An 18,993-nucleotide genomic window follows, 5' to 3' on the forward strand; every position below is an offset into this window, starting at 1 on the left:
CCAAGCATGCACCCCTCCCCCCCGCCCCCGAGGAAAGTGCATGTGCAGTGAAGTGAGGCAGGTGTACCAGCAGGTCTGCAAGGTCTCCCCACATCAGGGAGGAGCTGTGACCAGGGAGGCGATCCTGGGTTCCTTGCCCAGCGTGGTCGTCTGTGGATGGTAGCTCCACTGCGTGGGAAGAGCTCTGGGACAGGAAGTTCTCCCCCAGTTCTGATTACAGACAGTCCCAAAGTCATGCAAGGGTTTGACTTATTTCGGAACTTCTGAAATTAGGTAGAGCTGGGAGGGGCCAGTTCTAGAGTTCTAGCACAGCAGGTTAGAGGGGACTATCTCTGTCAAAAGAGGCCTGCTCAGGGGAGCAGGACTCCTCTTAACTTTATAATTAGGTGGGTCTTATTTACGCATAGGGTGGTGAATGTTAATTGACGTGAAGTGGGGAAAAGGAAGAGGTTTGTTGTTGAGGGCGCGTGTGTCCCACAGGAGTTGGTATACCCATCCAAAGCACAGTTCCCCTCTACATCTGACGAGCAAGTGACAGAAGGGCCACTGTCGTCTCGGGGACACAGGCAACGGGAATGGGTACTTCCCCTGCTGTTCCACATGGCATGCTTGCTAGCACACACTTTATCCTGGATCCCTCCCGTGACACGTTTTCTCTACTCCAGCCTTGGCTCCAGGGTGTTAAGAAGGGAATTAACAGATACTCCAAAATACTACAATTGTCCATTGTCCGGCTTTCATCATGTTATTCGACATGGTTAATATTAAGTCCCTGACACATGTCCATCCCTGTGTCTGGCGCTTTCCGTACAGTGAGGTCACATACACACACAGCTGATAAGTGTACATCCATTATGCGAACACACTTGTGTAATCGCCACTTAAATCAAGAGCGAATGGGACCCTGGGAGCATTTTCTGTGCTTCCTCCTGGTGACTAAACTCTTCTCTCTGAAAGACATCACTGCCCCAAGCTCCAACACCAGAGGCTGGTGATGCCGGTTTTTGAACTTTATGTGAAATGGAATCAAGCATTTCCATTGTGCCTGGCTCCGCTCCTCAGTCGCGTTTGCGGGATTCCTCCTCACTGTTCCAAATACCAGTGGTTTGTTCATTCTTGCAGCGTTTAACTGTGTGAATGGAGCAGCACTTATCCTTTGTACTAAAGTGCATGGGGAAAGTTTCTACTACTTGGCTGTTATGAGTCTTGTTTTCTTGAACATTATTGTGCGTATTTTCTGGTGAAAACATGTATGTATTTTGGGCATATGCCAAAAATGAAATTGCTAGGTCCTAGGGCATAGAGTGTTGGTGGCTGTCTACCATCTTGCCTTTTTATTAGCAGTACATGAGTATTCTAGGGGTCCTACCTTACCAACACTGGCATCGTCTGCTTTTTAAATTTTAACCATTTGGCAGGTGTCTAGTGATATTGGGTTTCTGTGCCCCCCAAATTCACGTGTTAAGAACTTAACCTCCAAGGTGATGGTAAGGAAGAGAGGTCTCAGGGAGGTGCTTAGGTTATGGGGGCAGAGCCCTCATGAAGGGGACCTCTGCTCTTAAAACAGAGACCCCAGAGAGCTCCTTGGCCTCTTCCAGCATGCAAGTCTGATCTGGAAGAGGACCCTTGCCTGACTGTGTTGGCCCCTCAGTCTTGGACGTCCAGTCTCTAGAACTGTGAGAAATCCTAGAAGCCCCCAGTCTGTGTATGTTGTTTCAAGCTGCCCAGAAGATGAAGACGTTGTGATTTTCAGTTTGATTTCCCTGATCGCTAATAAGGTTGAAATATTTTCACTTGTTTATTTGTAATTTGGATAGTCTCTTTTGTGAAATGTCCACTCAAGCCTCCTGCTCATCTTTTTTTCTGATTTCTTTGACTTTTTAAAAAAGGTATTTTTAAAATTCAAGAGAGCACAAGGGGTGGGGGGGGGCAAGAGGAGAAGCAGACTCCCTATGGAGCAGGGAACCTGATAGGAAACTCAATCCCAGGACCCCTGGGATAATGACCTGAGCTGGAGGTAGCTGCCCAACCAACTGAGCCACCCAGTGCCCTTCTTTGACATTTTCTTAAAGGAGTTCTTTATGTATATTGGATCTAAAACTTTTACCACCTCTTCCCAAATTAATGGTTCCATGAAATACCATAAAATTTCCAATAGTTTATTTTGTGTCAATTGAAAACTCTAAAATTTACATGGAAATACAAAAGACCATGAATAGCTAAGAACATTTTAAAGAAGAAAGTTGGAGGGTTACTTGATTTCAAAATACTTTAATGTGAAAGTGATTAAGACCTTGTGGTTTTGGCACACAGACCAATGAAAACGTAGGCCAGAAACAGACTCACACTTGGACACTTGATTTATGAAAAATATGGCATTGAAAAACAGTGGGAAAGATTTTTTTTCCCCTAACAATCCTCGATTAATTGAATATGTAACTGGAAAAAATTAAACTCTGATCCCGGCCTCACACCGTACTCCAAGATAAAATTGAGGGAAATTATAGGTGTAAACTTGTAAGAGGAAATGATTAAAGCTTCTAAAAGATCATGTAGGCACATCTTTATGACCTTGGGAGGGAAAGGGTTCCTTCGGTGGGCTACCCAAAACACTAACCATTAAGGGCAAGACTGGTGAATCCAACTACATTAACATAATGTCTTTATATGAAGGACACTGTTGGAGTGAGAAGGCAGCACTTGCACAGGGGAGAACTTATTTGCTGGGGGTGGTTGCCAGACTGTCGGGTGGCTTTGGTCACGGGGAGGTCGGAGGGCAGAAGGAAGGGACAGAAGTAAGGATAGCTCTCTCCTTCCTCTCCTTTCACCCCTTCCAACCCCCATTGTGGGTAGTTTCTCCAGCAGGAGCTGTATCTCCTCCATGGTCCCCACTCTAATTCCAGCTTTTACTGGTTGGTGCCAACCCTGGGTTTTGTGAGCTCTTGCGCTATTAGGCCCCACTAGTGCCCGAACGGCCATCCTTTCAGCACCCCGATTTCAGCCCCACCAAGCTGGACAGCTTCAACTCCCCTCAAGCACGACTACATCTCTCACCTCCTGTCCTGGGGTTCCCGTTACGCTTATAGAGATTTCAAAAAGCTTGCTTGGCAAGCATGTACAGTTAGGAAACATAGGAAATCAGCCTCCTGAAGATGACTTTAGTTAGGTAAAGGAGACACGTTAACCGATGAACAAATACTTCTCCCAGTCAATCCTTGGGTGGAAAGATCTGAGTGTCCTGCCTATTCCTCAGGAGATCCTGGGGTGGCACTGGGCTTCCACTGCCCACAGCAGCGACCTTAACAATGTACCTTAGGCTGCATTCCTCCCCCTCCCACTTATTTTAACACGTCTAGCTTTTTGGAATCCTCCCCTAAATTATACTTAATACTTGAACAACGTGACTTTCAAATGCATGGGCCCATTCATATATAGATTTTTAAAAATACTGTAAATGGATTTTTCTCATGGACATTAGCTTTATTGGAAGAACAGTATATAACACAGAACATACGAAGTATATGTTAAGCAACTGTTATTGGTAAGGCTTTTGGTCAAATGTAGGCTATTAGTAATTAAATATCAGGGATCCAGAAGTTATACTTGGACTTTTGACTGCAGGGGTTAGGGTGCCCCAAACCTTTCATTGTTTGAGTTGGTTGTATTTGGCCATAAGCACTAGTCTTGGGCTCTAAACTTCTGTAGGAGACAGTGAACCCAAGTCAAGACATTGCTTCTCTTAGTCAGTCCAGTGTAGGGCTGTACCAGGTTTCTGATGTTATTAATCCCTGGCCTGTTGCATTGTATCCTGTTGGAATTCCTGCATTAACTTCATTCCTTTGGTCTTCCATATGTAAAGTGCACTCTGCTTTCGTAGTTACTCTGACTGGTAAGCCATTCTGGTTTAGAGACCTCTCTGTTAGCTCACCTTGTAGCTTTTCCAAGTTCTGGCCCTATTCCCACCTCCTAGTCTTGAGTCTAAGTGGGCTCCTGTCCATTTCTCTTCAATCTCACTCATCTTAGACATCTACCATTTATGTGTCCTAAGAACAGGAAAGCATAACATGGCAAGGTAGGTAGTTTGGTGAACTTTGGACTCCCAGCTGTCAGGCTTCAAGTCTTGACTGTGTTGAGTGATGGTGGCACCGTCTTATCCTCTCCCTGTTTCAAGTTCCTCATGTGTGAGGTGAGAATGAGGCAAACATTCATTTGGTTTAAATGAGTTAATTCATTTAAGACAATCCTGATAGGTAAAAAGCATTAAATAAATGTTTTCTTTTTTTTTTAAAGATTTTATTTATTTATTTGACAGACAGCGATCACAAGTAGGCAGAGAGGCAGGCAGAGAGAGAGGAGGAAGCAGGCTCCCTGCTGAGCAGAGAGCCCGATGCGGGGCTTGATCCCAGGACCCCAAGATCGTGACCTGAGATGAAGGCAGAGGCTTTAACCCACTGAGCCACCCAGGGGCCCCTTAAATAAATGTTTTCATCGCGACTTCAGAAATCTATACTTGTTTTGTTGTCTATGCTGATTCATCAAGGATATTTCCTTAACACTTTGATAATTCTTTTTTTTTTAAAATTTTTTATTTTTTATAAACATATATTTTTATCCCCAGGGGTACAGGTCTGTGAATCACCAGGTTTACACACTTCACAGCACTCACCAAAGCACATACCCTCCCCAATGTCCATAACCCCACCCCCCTTCTCTCAAACCCCCCTCCCCCCAGCAACCCTCAGTTTGTTTTGTGAGATTAAGAGTCACTTATGGTTTGTCTCCCTCCCAATCCCATCTTGTTTCATTTATTCTTCTCCTACCCACCTAAGCCCCCATGTTGCATCACCACTATTCATTCACCTAGGAATGCTTGCTGAGTGAGTGTCTGTTCTATATTAGCAGCTGTGGATCTCCTTGTGTCTTGCAGCTTAGTATTTCAGAAACCAAATTCTCCATCTGTTTCTACCAGCGACTCTCCTGTGCCCCAAGAGAAGCTTTTACGTCTAACATTTTCTTGAGAGTATCATTTCCATTTTCCTAGTCTTACGTACAGTATTATGATGTCTACAGTGTCTCGTATCTGTGAAAATACTTTTTAAAACAATGCTAAGCTATAGACACCCTGAGGAAAGGCTTAGTGTCTTGATGGTAGCTCCCTAGCCTCTAACTCGATGTTAAATTTCTAGTCAATGACCAAGAAACGTTTGTTGGAGTTACTTTATGTTAACTCTGAACTATAGCAAAGTTTGCTACTGGGTTTCCATATGGAAAAACCCCAAAGAGATGGGTCACTGATTCTGTGCTCAACATCTTGACCCAGAAGTTCACACCGCACGTAAGTGGCTGAGACAGAACGTCCCTGGGTTTGGGAAACGCAGAGTTCCTTTTCCCTCATTCCTGTCCTTCATTATCCCAGCTTGGGATTGTTCCTTTGCGTTGCATCGACTCCAATTCGGCTACACCGTCTTTACCCTGGACTCTTCCATCCCTGGTGGGGCCTCTGGCTGCTTTCCGCTCTCTCGTCTGCTGTTGGTAAGGAGCCCGGTCAGCAGGAGGGCAGCTGGTCTGAGCATCAGGCAGCTGGAATGGAGTGCGCTACTAACATCGGGCTTCTACACTCTGACCCTTCCGGGCCAGCGCCCCTTTCTGGAGGAGAAAATCAGGATCGAGTTGCTGGCTCTGAATGATCCTTCGAGCTGGTGACCTTCTGGGGACACCCTGTGCTCCCGCCCCTGCCTCTTTCTCATGGCCCTGCTAGCTCAGCCCCAGCTGGGAGGCTGCTTCGTATCGTCCCAGTTCCCTCTCTGCCAGCAGGCCAGGCTCCTGCCGGGTGTGCGGGTGCGGGGGCTCCTTCCCTCTGGGTCTTGCGAAGGCTCTGAAGAGGGAGGCACATGGGACACGTGGGGTCACCGTTGGAACGGGGCTTCAGTTTCGTCCTTTGCTGCCTTCCGTGTGTCCCTTTGTTTCCAGGGGCAGAGGGCATTATGTGCCCATGTTTCTCTCCATGAGAACTCCCACCGTGGTGCACCCTCCAGAACGGGAGGGCCAGCCTTCAGAAGAAATAGAGCCAATCCTATCGCAGTTTCGCATGTCCTTCGCATGCCCGTGCTCTCTGTCTTCTCCGTAGTTGGGGTTGAGAAGACCCGGGAGGGAACTTGTGTCTTTAGGGTTTTCAGGCTTATGGCCCTCGGTTAACCCCATCCTGCCGTCCTCCTGACCTGCACCATCATCGGGAGCCACACTCTGAACGCTGGACTCTTCTGTCTCCGAGGTCTAGAGGTACCTCTGTACAAGGATGCCGTCAGGGAACTTTCTACGGGAGAGTCTCAGAGATCAGAAACAGTGTGGTGGTACAAATGTAAAATACCACAAGACAGACAACTCCATCGAAATGAGAGACTGTGGAAATACTGTCAGAACCAGGATGGCAAGTGGTATGTGCATGGCCCGTGCCTTTACCCAGCGGGTGGGGGAGGCAGGCGGCTGATGGTGGGAGATATCGATACACAAACTCAGTGCCTGGAGGGTGTCTTGTCTTGTAAGGAAACAAATTCGAATAGGGGAATCTAAGATAATTCTCTGTAAATAAGATTTTTGTGTAAATGACTGCAGTAGAACTAACCCGTGGCTATTTCTCCTGAGGTCTTTGGAAACAAGTAAATTCTAGGGAACCAGTAATGGATTAAGTAATCTCTTAAGTAATTTATGATAATTGGACATAAACAAAAAAAGTGCACAATTGGAAAGAAAAGCCCCACAGCTTGCCTGCACGACAGCCACGGCTCTCAGGGAAGAACAGGCAAGCATGTGTTCTTCTGTGGTGGGGGGCGACTGTGCTGTTCCAGGTACCAGAGCCGCAGCCTCTGATACAGCCTGGGGCCGAGGGTACGGCCCAGCTTGGCCGGCGCAGGGGGTGTGCTCACGCAGGGATGCGCGTCCCCGGGTTAGTGGGTTAGTGCTCAGCCCTCCCTCCTTGTTCAGGTCTTACGTTTTCCTTCGAGAGTGTTGGTCTGAAGGACGGAGGTTCCCAGGGAGGTCGGGAACTCCGTGAAAAGCTACGCAGGATTTGTTTGCCTGTCTTCGCTGTTATTCAGCTTCCCCTAATTTGGTAAGCTTTCTCTCGGAGCCTGTGATTTGGTGACAGGGCTCCGGTCCCTCTTACCAGCCCGAGACACCATGCACCGTACTCGGCTTCCCCTTGTTCCCCAGTACGGCACCCCTCTTCGTGCTGCATTGTGTCCCCCCGACCCCACGTCTTCCTTCAGGAGGCCCTGCCTTCTCTCTCCATCTGGTCTTCCTGTTAGGTGGGCTCTACCTCCAGTCCCTTGGCATCCTAGACAGGACTCTATTGGGACACTTCCTAACATCTCTGCACTTGCTTGAGTGACCCACTGGCTTGTAAGGCTCTTGGAGCAGGGCTTTGTATCCCCAAACCTCAGGAAACAGTGGCTGATCTGTTCATGAATGAATTCCTTTTCTCTGATCTCCCTTTCTGTTCCAGTGACCTGGTTTGTCTGTTCCAGGCATTGGAACGGGGCCCTGCTGTGCCCTTGCCAGCTAGTGCCCCTGTGACACCGAAGCCTGAGTGCCGAACTCCGGTCCGTGCCATCTGCCCGTGGAATGATGCGTGTCCTTGTCTCTCAGGATGTGATCTGGTTCCTTCATCATGTCAGTCATGAATTAAGACCAAAAAGTGCTCCACAGTTAACACTTCTGTTTTGTTCCCTTTCTCCCCCCTTCAAGTCAGCTAACCCTGGTTCTGTCCTCAGCAGGTGCCCTCACTGCTAACCTGGTCCTCATGGTGGGGGGGGGGGTGTCATGGGTCATTTCCAAAGTAGAGCTTATTAAGGACAGCCGAGGTTCTAACGAGCGAGTGTTCCCAGGTTCTTGTTCAGAATTCAGCAGCAGAACACAAACGTGCGTGCAGAGCTGGCTTCACGGGCGTGTGCCCTGGGCAGGTGCGCCGGCCTGGCTGTGGAAGCTCCGAGCTTGGCTTAAAGCGGGTTGGGTGTTGCCTTGGATTTCTGGTAGCTTCTGCACAAGGGACTCTGCGTTTTCATTTTGTACCAGCACTTGGTTATAGCGCTGAGCTGGCCGTGTGTGTTTGAGGGTAACGTCTAAATATCCATTTTGAAGAAACAAGCACTCCCTGACTTGCTTCAAAAACCTACCGTGAAGAGGTTTTAAAAGTTAATTGCTAATATTAGTGAGGATATGAGGAAAAGAGTGCTCTTATTTGTTACTGGGGTAATGTAATTTTTCTAGAGGGAAATGTAATTTTATATACATTTAAACCTTTAAAAAGTTCGCTTCGTCTTGAAATTCAAAATCTTAATACAGTATCTTCCATATCTTTACCCTTAAGGCTACTTTTCTGGGTTTGACTTAAATTTTCAAATTTTTATTCTTAAGGTAATACACACCCATGGTTTAACAATCACGCAACACTAAACAGCTTGTAATGAAAACGTTTCGTCCCTTCCTTCTCAGACCTAATTCCCAGAGCAATTCATTCAGCAATGTCTTCTGGTATTTACTTTTCGATCTCTCTACTATTTCTTGATTTATCAAATTGAAGAAATCTATTATCTCTCTGTTACGGTGCAGTTAATTTAAACCTTACACCTTCCCACAGTCATGCTTGCCTCACTCCTGTCCTGCCTGCCCATCTTTTTGGGCGTACGCTTAGACTTCTTGTTGGCTTGGTGTACACAGTTTTCAGGATCCTGGAATTATTCAGTAGCTTCCCACCAAGCTCTAGGTTTAGATGTTCCGGGTTGCTTTATTCTTGCACAGGCACGGGGCTAGCACATTGTTTATTTACAACAGCATCGATAGTAATAAAGATTAATGCCGAACTCAATGTCCCGTTCCAGGCGACGTACTAAATGAGTATAGAGTGTCCGCCGCAGTTAAAAGCCGTGAGCTGGATCTTGTCCCTGGTCAGCAGGTGCAGGGGGATCGGAGTTTCTATGTGAGCGAAGACTGGAAGGTCACTTGACGCAAACCCTCTGTGTGGGCCGTGTGCATTTTTCATTCTTGGGGTGTCTGGGGGCAGCTCCGTGCTCCAGCAACGCTGCCCCCTCTGTGTGCTCTCTACGCCAGCCTGGCCATCGCTTCCTGAACCGTGGTTCTTCTCTTGAGTCCCTCTTTTATTCTGGATCCCAGGCTCCCTCTTATTCAGGATCCCAGTCTTTGGACCGCTACACTTTTCCCCCTTCCTTTCCCGCCTCCCTCACTTCCAGCCTTTTATTCGATGGGGAAGAACTCTGGTAGCCTCTTCAAACAGAGCCCAAGTCCCTAACAAAAGACACGTTTTCATTCTTCATAGGTCAGTCCTATTACAGAAAATAGAGGACAGATATTCAAATGTGTATATACAGTCCCATTTTGTACTGTCATATTTGTTCAACTTTTTTTCCTTCTCCATACCGTTTCTCTTCCCTGTGGGAAGGAGGCTTGGGAAGGTAGGGTTCTAGATCCAGGATCAAGGAGGGCAACCTTAACCATCAGCCAGTGGCAGCGCAGTCTCCCGATGAAGGCTTTTCACAGGACGTTTGAAAAGAACTGAAGATCATACTGTCCCCGGTCGGAGGCCTCCTGTCGAAAACTTAATGCTTCAGCTACAGAGGGACTTTCCTGTGATGCCTGTGGATTAAATCGAGAAGTCACTTGCTTCCTGTTACGAATGTTAATTAACCATATGAGAGGCTCCCGAACTACACACTTAAGTCTTTAGAGAGCCCCTGTGGGAGCAGCCTGAGAGCCTGAGGGCCTGAGGGCGAGAAGTCCTGTGCCCCTGGGAGGGGCTGGGGGAGACACTTTGATCTGGGGGGCAGGTCTGGGGATGGCATCAGGCCCTGTACCTCTGTGGAGGCTTGGTTCCCCATCCACTGGCTCTCGGCGCTGAGCTGGTGTTTCCTGGAGATAAAGGGGTTGGAGGAATGTTCCCAGGTGTCTCAAGGTGTCCTAAGGGGGATGGTATTAGGTTGGGGGAGAGGGAGAGGTGCCGTGAAGGGAATGTGAAGCCTCGTTCCAGGGGATCGCCCTGCTGGTCACACAGAAGCCTGAGCAGGGGATCGCCCTGCTGGTCACACAGAAGCCTGAGCAGGGACGCCTCTTCCAGGGGATCGCCCTGCTGATCACACAGAAGCCTGAGCAGGAACGCCTCTGAAGAGTCAGAAGTCAGGTTTCTCTTCTCTGCTCCCTTTTCCTTACAGACCGGGTCAGGGGTGTCTTTTCTTGCCCGAGTGAGAGCAAGCCGTTCTCCCCTCTGGGGGCCAAGCTTTGTCTGTAGCTAGTCGAGAGCCTGGCCTCATTCAGAGCCTGTCCCCATTCTTTGTGGCCAAGGCCAACCTCCACACATTTGTTCTCCTTCAACAAAGGCTTGTTGAGCTCCTGTAAAATGGCAGGTACTGTCCCCTGCACACCTGAATAATACGATTTTGAAAATATGTCCAAAGGTCCCACTTCTGAAGGTTGCAGAAAATCCTGCTAGCAGGTGGATGCCACTGAGCCCTAAACAATTCTGCAGAACCCGATGTATGTGTAATCAGTTTATTGATGACTTTTAACACAGTCGGATGGGGATAAACAGTTTGATTTTCTTTTTTCTGTTTCAACCAGTCTCTGTAGAATTTCTATTTCCTGACTTTTTATGTTATTTCCGACAGTCTATACTGTTTCCTCCTCTTTCAATTACTGAAAGTTGAGATCCCCTCTCCTAACTCTGCCGGCCCTGTCCACGGGTGGACTTGTGGTTTGGAAGATCCAAAGATCAGTCGGGTCTGTGGTTGGTCCTTGTGACTGGCCTCTCCCTCCAGCTGTCCGTGATGGGGACAGAGCGCTAGAAAGGCAGGCTGGATTTCTGCAGCTCCCTCCTCGGCTTCAGCAGCCTTGGGAGCTGTGGTTGCAGGTCTGGCTCTGAAATTTGTCCCCTGCTGGAAGGCTTCACTCTTCGAGGCACTGAGGTGGGGAAGGGGAGAGAGACCAGGGGCTGTTAACTTGACTGACAGCCTTCCTGGCAGTCCCCTGTAGATGTTCTGTGGTTTCCTTAGCTGCTGCGGATAGATTTTGGGGCATCATCGACCTCTAAATGTCCACTCGGGCATATGCATGTGGTCTTTGGAAGGCCCTATGAAACTGCCTAAACATGGGGATGCGGAGTCCCCGCTCTCTGAGACCCTCCTCCAGAAGACAGGGCGCCGTTGTGGGACGCCCTCGGCAGGCCACCCTCAGGTGGGGACCTATGACTTTCCCCCAGCCTAGTCCACTCAGTGGGTCCATTTGACTGCAAGAACCTCCTGTGTTTTTTTGTCTTGCCATCTGCCCTGTGTCTGGGCACCCATTTACCCTGGTGGAGAAAGAGGGACCCCCCCGCTCCTAGGTGGCGTGAGGTGGTCGAAGCCGGGACGCCTGACATTACAAGAGATTGGCTGTGGTTGGTCAGCCCCGCACAGACCGGGGGAGGACGCCACCAGCCATGCGGGGACTAGAGAGCAGGGTGACCAGAAGTGACGTAGGAGGCAGGCTGGCTTTGCAGGGACTGGGTGAGGTGACCCTTGGTTTCCGTGGGAAAATAATTGGCTCGTTTGAAGACTTTTGCAAGTTGGCGGCTAGGTGAAACTGCTTAGTTGGAGGACCAGATGGGACGTAGCTGGTCCAGCTGATGGAGACACGAACTGGGCAAGAGACCTTTCTCACTTGATGGGGGGATTCATGCTTAGGCCTTGGGGGTTCTGGAAGGTTCCAAGACGTTGGGGCAGCATGTGGAATTTTAGGCCTTAGAATGTACCCTCTGATTCCCTTTATGCTCGCCTTCTGGGTCAGACAGACCATGGACTTTGCTGTGTGAGAAAACCTCCAGCGGGGGAACGGGAGGTCAGGACGCCCTTCGTGAAGCATTGCCCCAGACAGGCGGGATTCTGGGACTCAGAACTGGAGGGTGGCGGGGCGGGGGGATCCTACAGCCCCTGGTGTGCTTTTCTGTGAGGCTGGGGGAGAAGACTGAAGGAGACAAGGCTGTGGTTCTGACTGGCGGTGGGGAGTAAGGCTGCATCTAGGGTTCCTGGGTGAGCCCCAAATATCAGTGACCATCTCTAAAATGTGTTTTCCCTTCAGATAGGGTTTTAGGTCTGGGCTAACAAGATACCCTCCTACACCTGTTCCTTGAAGGGTTGGCAGCCTCCTGGCAAGACTCCTCCAAAGGCAACTGGGCCCAGGCTGGGGAGAGGTGTCCCATGTCACCATGAGGGTTAGGGGAATATTAGCCCTTCTTTTGTTCCCCTCATACTGTGTCTCCATGGGAGTGGGACAGTTTAGAACACTGTTTCTGTGCCGAGACACCCAGGATGGAGGTACAGAGCTGCGAGCGTGGCCGCACAAGCACAGAAAGAAGGAGGTGTGCTGCCTGCCAGAGGCTTCCTTCCTGGCCGCAGCTTCACCTGGAGCCCACACTCTTCTTCCCTCCCATTCGGGTGCACCCCCAGCTTCGGGGGGAGCGTGCTCTGTGAGGAAGGCAGTGGGTGGGGGAGGGGCTGGCCGGGAGGGGGCCCCCATCTCGCATTAAGCCAGCGGTCTGTGTGGTGGGCAGAGGCCCCCGCCATCTGGCCAGACTTCTGGGAGGCTGAAGGAAGGAGGAAGAGGGTCTGAGAGGAAGGAGGGAGCTCTTTCCCCTTCTGCACAACAGCTGCTGGATCCCAGGGCCGACGTCGGTGAGGTCTGAGGCTCCTGATGTCCTCCGCTCCCTCTCCTCCACTGAGGGACAGGAGACTGCCCAGTCACTAGGAGCAGAGAATCCCTTTCCTCGCCATCGGCTGCTCCCCTGACGGCTCGTCGGACTGTCACTACCACCCTCCCATGCCCACACTTGCCACCCGTCCCCTCTGCTCCTCGGCTCTCAGCCCTGGCTGACTGTCAGCAAAAGTCCCTGTCTATATCCTTCGGGTCCCTCCAACTAGATCTGAGCCCACGCGCTCCTGAGCCCCAGGCCCACGCACGCAGGGCCTAAGCCAGGACTCCCTATGTCCTTTTCTGACTCCATCACCCCCATATTTAACCTAGACCCGGGAAACGCCAGACCCGCTGCCCAGGATCACAAGTCTGTCCATTTCTCTCCTTCAACACTGCTTCCCTGCTGGCTCAGGCTACTGTCCCCTCTGTTGTAGTCCGGCGGTGGCTTCTCATCCATGTCCTGCTGGTCTTGGCCTCCAGTCTGGTTCTCCCTCTGCCAGTGGGGAGCTTCCTGCATTACAAGTAACTCGCCTGGTTGCTTGAAAGACCCATGAGTGCCTTCCATTGTCTCTACGATGAGTCGTCCTTAGTCCTGCTCTCCAGGTCCTGTGACTGCCTCCACCGTGGACTTCAGTCGCCTGCCGTGCCCCGAGCACCTACACCGCAGCTCTAGAAAACCGCATTTCTCAAATTTTCTCTTCCATACCTTTGCAAACCCAGCTTCCTCTGCCTGGAATGTACCTTTTATCTTCCTTTTCCAGACTCTTCCCTGACGTTTCATCCAGCTGACTCTTACCAGGCTTAAACCCCCTGGTAGCTCTTGTCAGGCTCCTGCATTGGTTAGAACCCCCCACTGTGTTCCTAACATCCCATATTTCTCCCATGATAAGATTTCTCCTTGTAGCTACTAAGTAACCCTCGGACCCCCTGCTTTTTTCTCAATGTTCTGAAGGCGAGGGGCCTGATGCCTGAAACACTGCTATTGCACGATATCTGGCATGCCGTAGACCTTTGATGAAGTTAACCTTGCTAAACTCCAGCTAGAAACGTGGGAACAATGAGCTCTTCCTCTAGATACAATCCCTGCCCCATTTTACACACCCTGGAGGAGACACAAAGAGATTAGAACATCCAGCGAGTGGCAGAGGTGACACTAGAACACCATCGGACTCCAGATCTGTGTTCTCCACCCCTGTGCACCGCACAGTCTCGAGGACGCTCTTCACCGGGAATTCTGTTTCCACCCGCTCTTCCTAATCCACCCCAGTTTGGAGACCATGCACGAGAAAGGATTGCTGCTGTTGTCCAGCACAGTGACGGCTCAGAGAGGGGACCGCTCATAGCCCAGACCGATCCCCAAAGGGGGAAAGAACATTTCCTGCTCAGAGCAGCTCTCCCTATCCCACTTCCTCCCTTCTGCACACAGAAGGACAGGCCTGGGGACAGGAGAAGTTACTGGTCCCAAAGGAATTGAGGATAAGAGTTGGCACTATGGATGGTCTTGGTGGCAGGGGGGAGAGGCCCTGTCATACAGTAGGAGAGACCTTTTCCTTCTGGAGGAAGGCACATCCCCCAGCATGCCATCTTTGGATGTTGGGGAGGGATTCCTGGTGAGGGGTGCTGAACCTGAGAATACGGTCAGGGAAGACCTTATAGCAGATCTAGGGCATTCTGACCCAGCTTTGGATCTCTCAAAGCCACAGGAAGAACTACAAAGGGATGACCAGACCCTGAGTGAACTCTGGTTTTCCCACCTAGAATCTCAGACGTCTGTCCAGCCAGACCTTCCACTGGATGAGCTCCTTGACTGTCACCATCCCTTTCTCAGGTGAAGGAAAAGGGAAGCACTTCCTTAGAAGGACAAATGGCATTAAGGAATGGGCAGATATGAGCGTCTGTGACACAACACTGAGGAGAAGGAGGCACGAGACTGAAGTGCCCAACCCTCCCTACCATCACCCGAGGTAGTAAGAGGTATGTGCAGGCAGGAAACCAGAGTAACTCCCAGAAGCTCTGGGGGAAGGGACAATTCCTTAAGAGGCCTAGTAGGAGGACAGAATCTTTTTTTAGCCCCTCTCCATTTTGGGAAGGTGACTTGAGCATCTACTCCTGACTACAGGCATTGGTTGGGTCTTCTCCTATTTTTTTTTGTCTGACCCAAGAAGGGCCATGGGCTGTGCAAGAGAAGACTTTCATGGTTCTCACTCCAAACAGAGCACAGCTCTTTTGACCCACTTATTTTTCTTCATAATAGTGAACAAGAAGTTGGATCCATGGACAGACCCAGCAGCCGGAGAGATTCTGATGAGCATGGTCAGATCGGACACAAGGGCTGTGTAGCATACAGCCATGACCAGCGCTCTGGGCACCAGGCTGAATGGAAGCAAGGACTTTAGTGTAAATCAAATACAAGCTAAACTTTCAAGGACTAAACCAGTGTCTTCCAAATATAACTTTTTCTTTTTTTTTAAACACACATTTCACCTTTCCCAAAGGTTCTGAGGTAATTTTGCTATTGACTGTTCTTCCCTTGCTTGGGAGTTTTTGTCCAGTTTTATTCTCTATAGGGTATATTCTTGAAGTTACATTTTTATTTTCAAACCTGAAACTACCACATTTAATGTGATTTTAAGAAGTTCCCTCCCCCACTCTAGAAATGGGGATCTCCTTCCTTAAAAGTCGTGCCCATCCTCCCTGACCCTTCAGATATCCAGATGAAAATGCCTGGGCCAAACTTTGGAATATATAGAAACAAAGATTAAGACTTCATGGGAGGGGTGATGAAGCAAGATGGACACATACCACTGCAGAATGGGATACCATGTTAAGATTGGAAGCTGTGAAGATGTGTTGCTCAGTGGTCAATGTCTCATATAGGCAGGGTCAACAGATGAACTGTTTCTTCCCACAGCTCTGCATAGGGCATCCTTGACCTCATTGTTCCTCAGGCTGTAGACAACAGGGTTCAACAAGGGAGTGATGGTGGTGTATGTCACTGAGACCAAGGTCTTGTTCTGCAGAACCCTCAGACATGGGCTTGAGGTAAACAATGGAGACCCAGCCATAGTGGACAGTGACCACTGCGAGGTGGGAGGTCCAGATGGCAAAGGCCTTCTTCTGGCCCCAGGCAGAGGGGATCTTGAGGATGCTGGAGATGAGGAGGATGTAGTAGATGAAGACCCAGCCCCACAGGGACCAGGATCATACACAAACTGACAAAGTTGATCTCGTCGATAGTGATATCCGTACAGGAGGGTTTCAGGACAGGGAGGATGTCACAGAAGAAATGCCCAGCCACTCTGTGACAGAAGAATAAGGCAAATATGGGTGTCACCTGGACGACTGCCATGGCCAGACCAATGCCAGAGGTGCCACACATCAGCTGGGCACATACCCTCCTGCTCACGACATCTGTGTACCTTGGGTTGCAGATGGCCCCATAGCGGTCACAGCCCATGGCTGTACTCAGAAGGCAGCTGCTGCTGGCTAAGGCAACAAAGAAGAAGATTTGGATGGGCTGATTCTGGGCTAGGAGACCAGATGGAATCTGTGGAACAGGGGCGAGCGTGTATGCGGTCTCCAGTCTAGCCAGCGTGCTCAGGGAGATGCACCCGGGTGCATGCAGGGGGACAGTCAGTGCAGATGAGGGTCACGAGGAGAGCATTGCCAGCCAGGCTGGATGTGTACGAGATAAGAAAAACCACAGACACGGTGATCTGATAGTCATGAAACCTGGAGAAGCCCAGAAAATCACACTCCCTCACCTCTGTGAGGTTCTTTCCCTGCAGCCTTCAGTTTCCATGTCTGAGAACAATGCAGGTGTCAACTCGGGGCAGGTTGCCTCTGATGTGGGCTCAAACAGCGATAGAGGAAGGGATACAGAGAATACCGGCACGCACACCGCCTGTCATCTCTCGAATTGGGGGCTTGCATAGGTCTTAGAGCTGGTAGACCCCCTCCCCCCGTTTCAGTTCTTGCTCTCTGCTTGATCCTTCCTTAAGTCCTGGCCCAGGAGTTCCTGTTAGGTGAGACCACCCCACGTGCCTTTTCAAAGTCTCATGAATGCTGTTTTTGTAGGGCATGGATGGGAGGATTTTCTTTTAGAACAGCCCACGGGGGCCTGAGCCCGTGCTGCTCTGGCCTTCCTTGTCTCTTCCAGGGAAAGGACCAGCCACCGGAACAGGGAATTGGGGGACTGGGGAGTCAAGATTTTATGGAAATAGTCATGGATGGGTCGTTGTCACTTAGGAAAAACACAGAACACTGTACAGTTGGTAGAATTACTCTCAGGGACAGGCTCTTCAGGAACACTTGAACGGGTGTGTGGATGAGGCATCTTGGGCCCAGCGGAGATGTTCTGTCATGCTGTTGGCAGACTGCTTTGTTGTAACGACGTGCCTAGAGGAACTTGAACTGTTGAGGGGCAAGGAAGGGGAGAGGCCGAAGTGGCAGGAGAAGAAGACTGGTAAGAGGAAAAAGAAATAACTGAATGAAAGGACTACCTGACCTTTTTCGGCAGAGGGAACTTGAAGAATAAAGAAGGTCAACAACTTAAAATCAAATGTTATACTATGTTGTGATACCAGCCCCTCCCGATGTGCAGCCTTCAGTTCAGGGAATCGGGCATAGAGAGCTCTGGGTGATGGCACAGTGTAGAGAGGCAGCCGGCAGGAGGCAGGACAGGGGAAGAAACCTTAGGGCCTCTCTGGTTCTACCTCTCCCCTGTGAGCACTCGCCATCTTTCCTACAAGTTTGGTGAGGGACCCTGGGAGATAGCCACCGTCTGTCAGATGTTTAAAGAACAAGGTAACCACAGGCTTCAGAGCTGGGGCACATCACAGAAACCACCACTAGGAATCTAGGAAACACAACCTAGAAAATGTTGCAGATTTTCTGGAAAGTACGCCAGCATGGGAAATAAGGAAGCATGCATTTAAGGGAGAAATGCGTGTGCCACAAAGTAATTTAAGAGATCAACCAACTGGAAAGGTAAGGATTCCAGAGCAACCATGCGACTCAAGGCAGATTTGTAGAAAGAAGGAGGTAGAGGGGTGATTTGAAGATAAAAGTAAATGTTTAATTCCTTGGTCTCCATGGCTGCATTTTGGGGCCAAAAAGTGACATATGACTAGAGGCAACTAGTTTGGGTAGCGACCTCAAACCTTCCTCCCTTGCTGAAGGGTCTGTTGAATGGGGCTGCTGTATGACCATGGATGGATGGATGGATGTATGTGTGGACTACACTGGACAAGACCCTTGAAAGAAGGGTAATATGATTAAAATGTGTGTATGTGTATATGTGAATGCACATACGTTATATGTACAAGAAAAATCCAAAGATCTACCTGACACTCTGTTGTGTTCACTGTTATATGGGGATGGAGGGAGTGAAGTTATAGGAAGCTCGGCTGACTTTTTACATGTGTTTACAGTGAGGATGGTGACCATTGTTCTAAAATGCTACAGAACATAAAAGCATGGCTCAAAAAAGAGTTAGGAGAAGTCAAGGAGGAGAACTTCGATTGAGCAAGGGGCTGGTTGATGACTGGTCTGAAAGTCTGGTTACAGGGAGTGAACAAGGAACTTCAGTAGCTCATGGAGGAGAACCACAGATCCCATCTGCATTTTCAGTTTCTTAGTTGAGCCTGATGCAATGAGAGATAATTAGTGGTGAAGGAGATACTGAGGGAAGATACTGAGCTGAGTTGTCAGGAGGAGGAAGAAGAAAATCCCTGGTATCCTTAAGTTATGATCTAAAAAGTAGCATTACTGTCACCCCAAACCAGCCAGATTTGTGTCATTATGCCTTGGGTAGTTATGAACTGACTGTCTTTGAGGAGATAATAAGGGTAGAGACTGGATGGTTGACTCCTGGTAACTTTATTGGCTGGTGCAGGGCTGGATTGAACTGAACAGACCATGAAAGTTTACCTTAAGACCTTCCTAAAACTTGGAAATAATGCACATGTTCTCCTATGGATGAAGACCTGTGAAAGCAGAGAACAATGGGAACATTGGAATCAGTGTTCTTTTTTTTTTTAAATTTTTTAAAAATTCATTTTCAGCATAACAGTATTCATTGTTTTCGCACCACACCCAGTGCTCTATGCAATCCGTGCCCTCTCCAATACCCACCACCTGGTTACCCCAACTTCCCACCCCCTGCCCCTTCAAAACCCTCAGATTGTTTTTCAGAGTCCATAGTCTCTCATGGTTCACCTTCCCTTTCAATTTCCCACAACTCCCTTCTCCTCTCCATCT

The 18,993-nt window shown here is 49.3% G+C and overlaps 1 pseudogene; it reads right to left on the reverse strand.

Annotated features, from left to right (window-relative positions):
• Positions 1-15,544: 15,544 nt before the first annotated feature.
• Positions 15,545-17,471, reverse strand: LOC101687230 (annotated as a pseudogene).
• Between the last annotated feature and the right edge of the window lie 1,522 nt (positions 17,472-18,993).

The sequence above is a fragment of the Mustela putorius genome, unplaced genomic scaffold (genome assembly GCF_011764305.1).
Source record: "Mustela putorius furo isolate JIRA1106 unplaced genomic scaffold, ASM1176430v1.1 tig00000997_pilon_pilon_pilon, whole genome shotgun sequence".
NCBI classification, from domain to species: domain Eukaryota; kingdom Metazoa; phylum Chordata; class Mammalia; order Carnivora; family Mustelidae; genus Mustela; species Mustela putorius.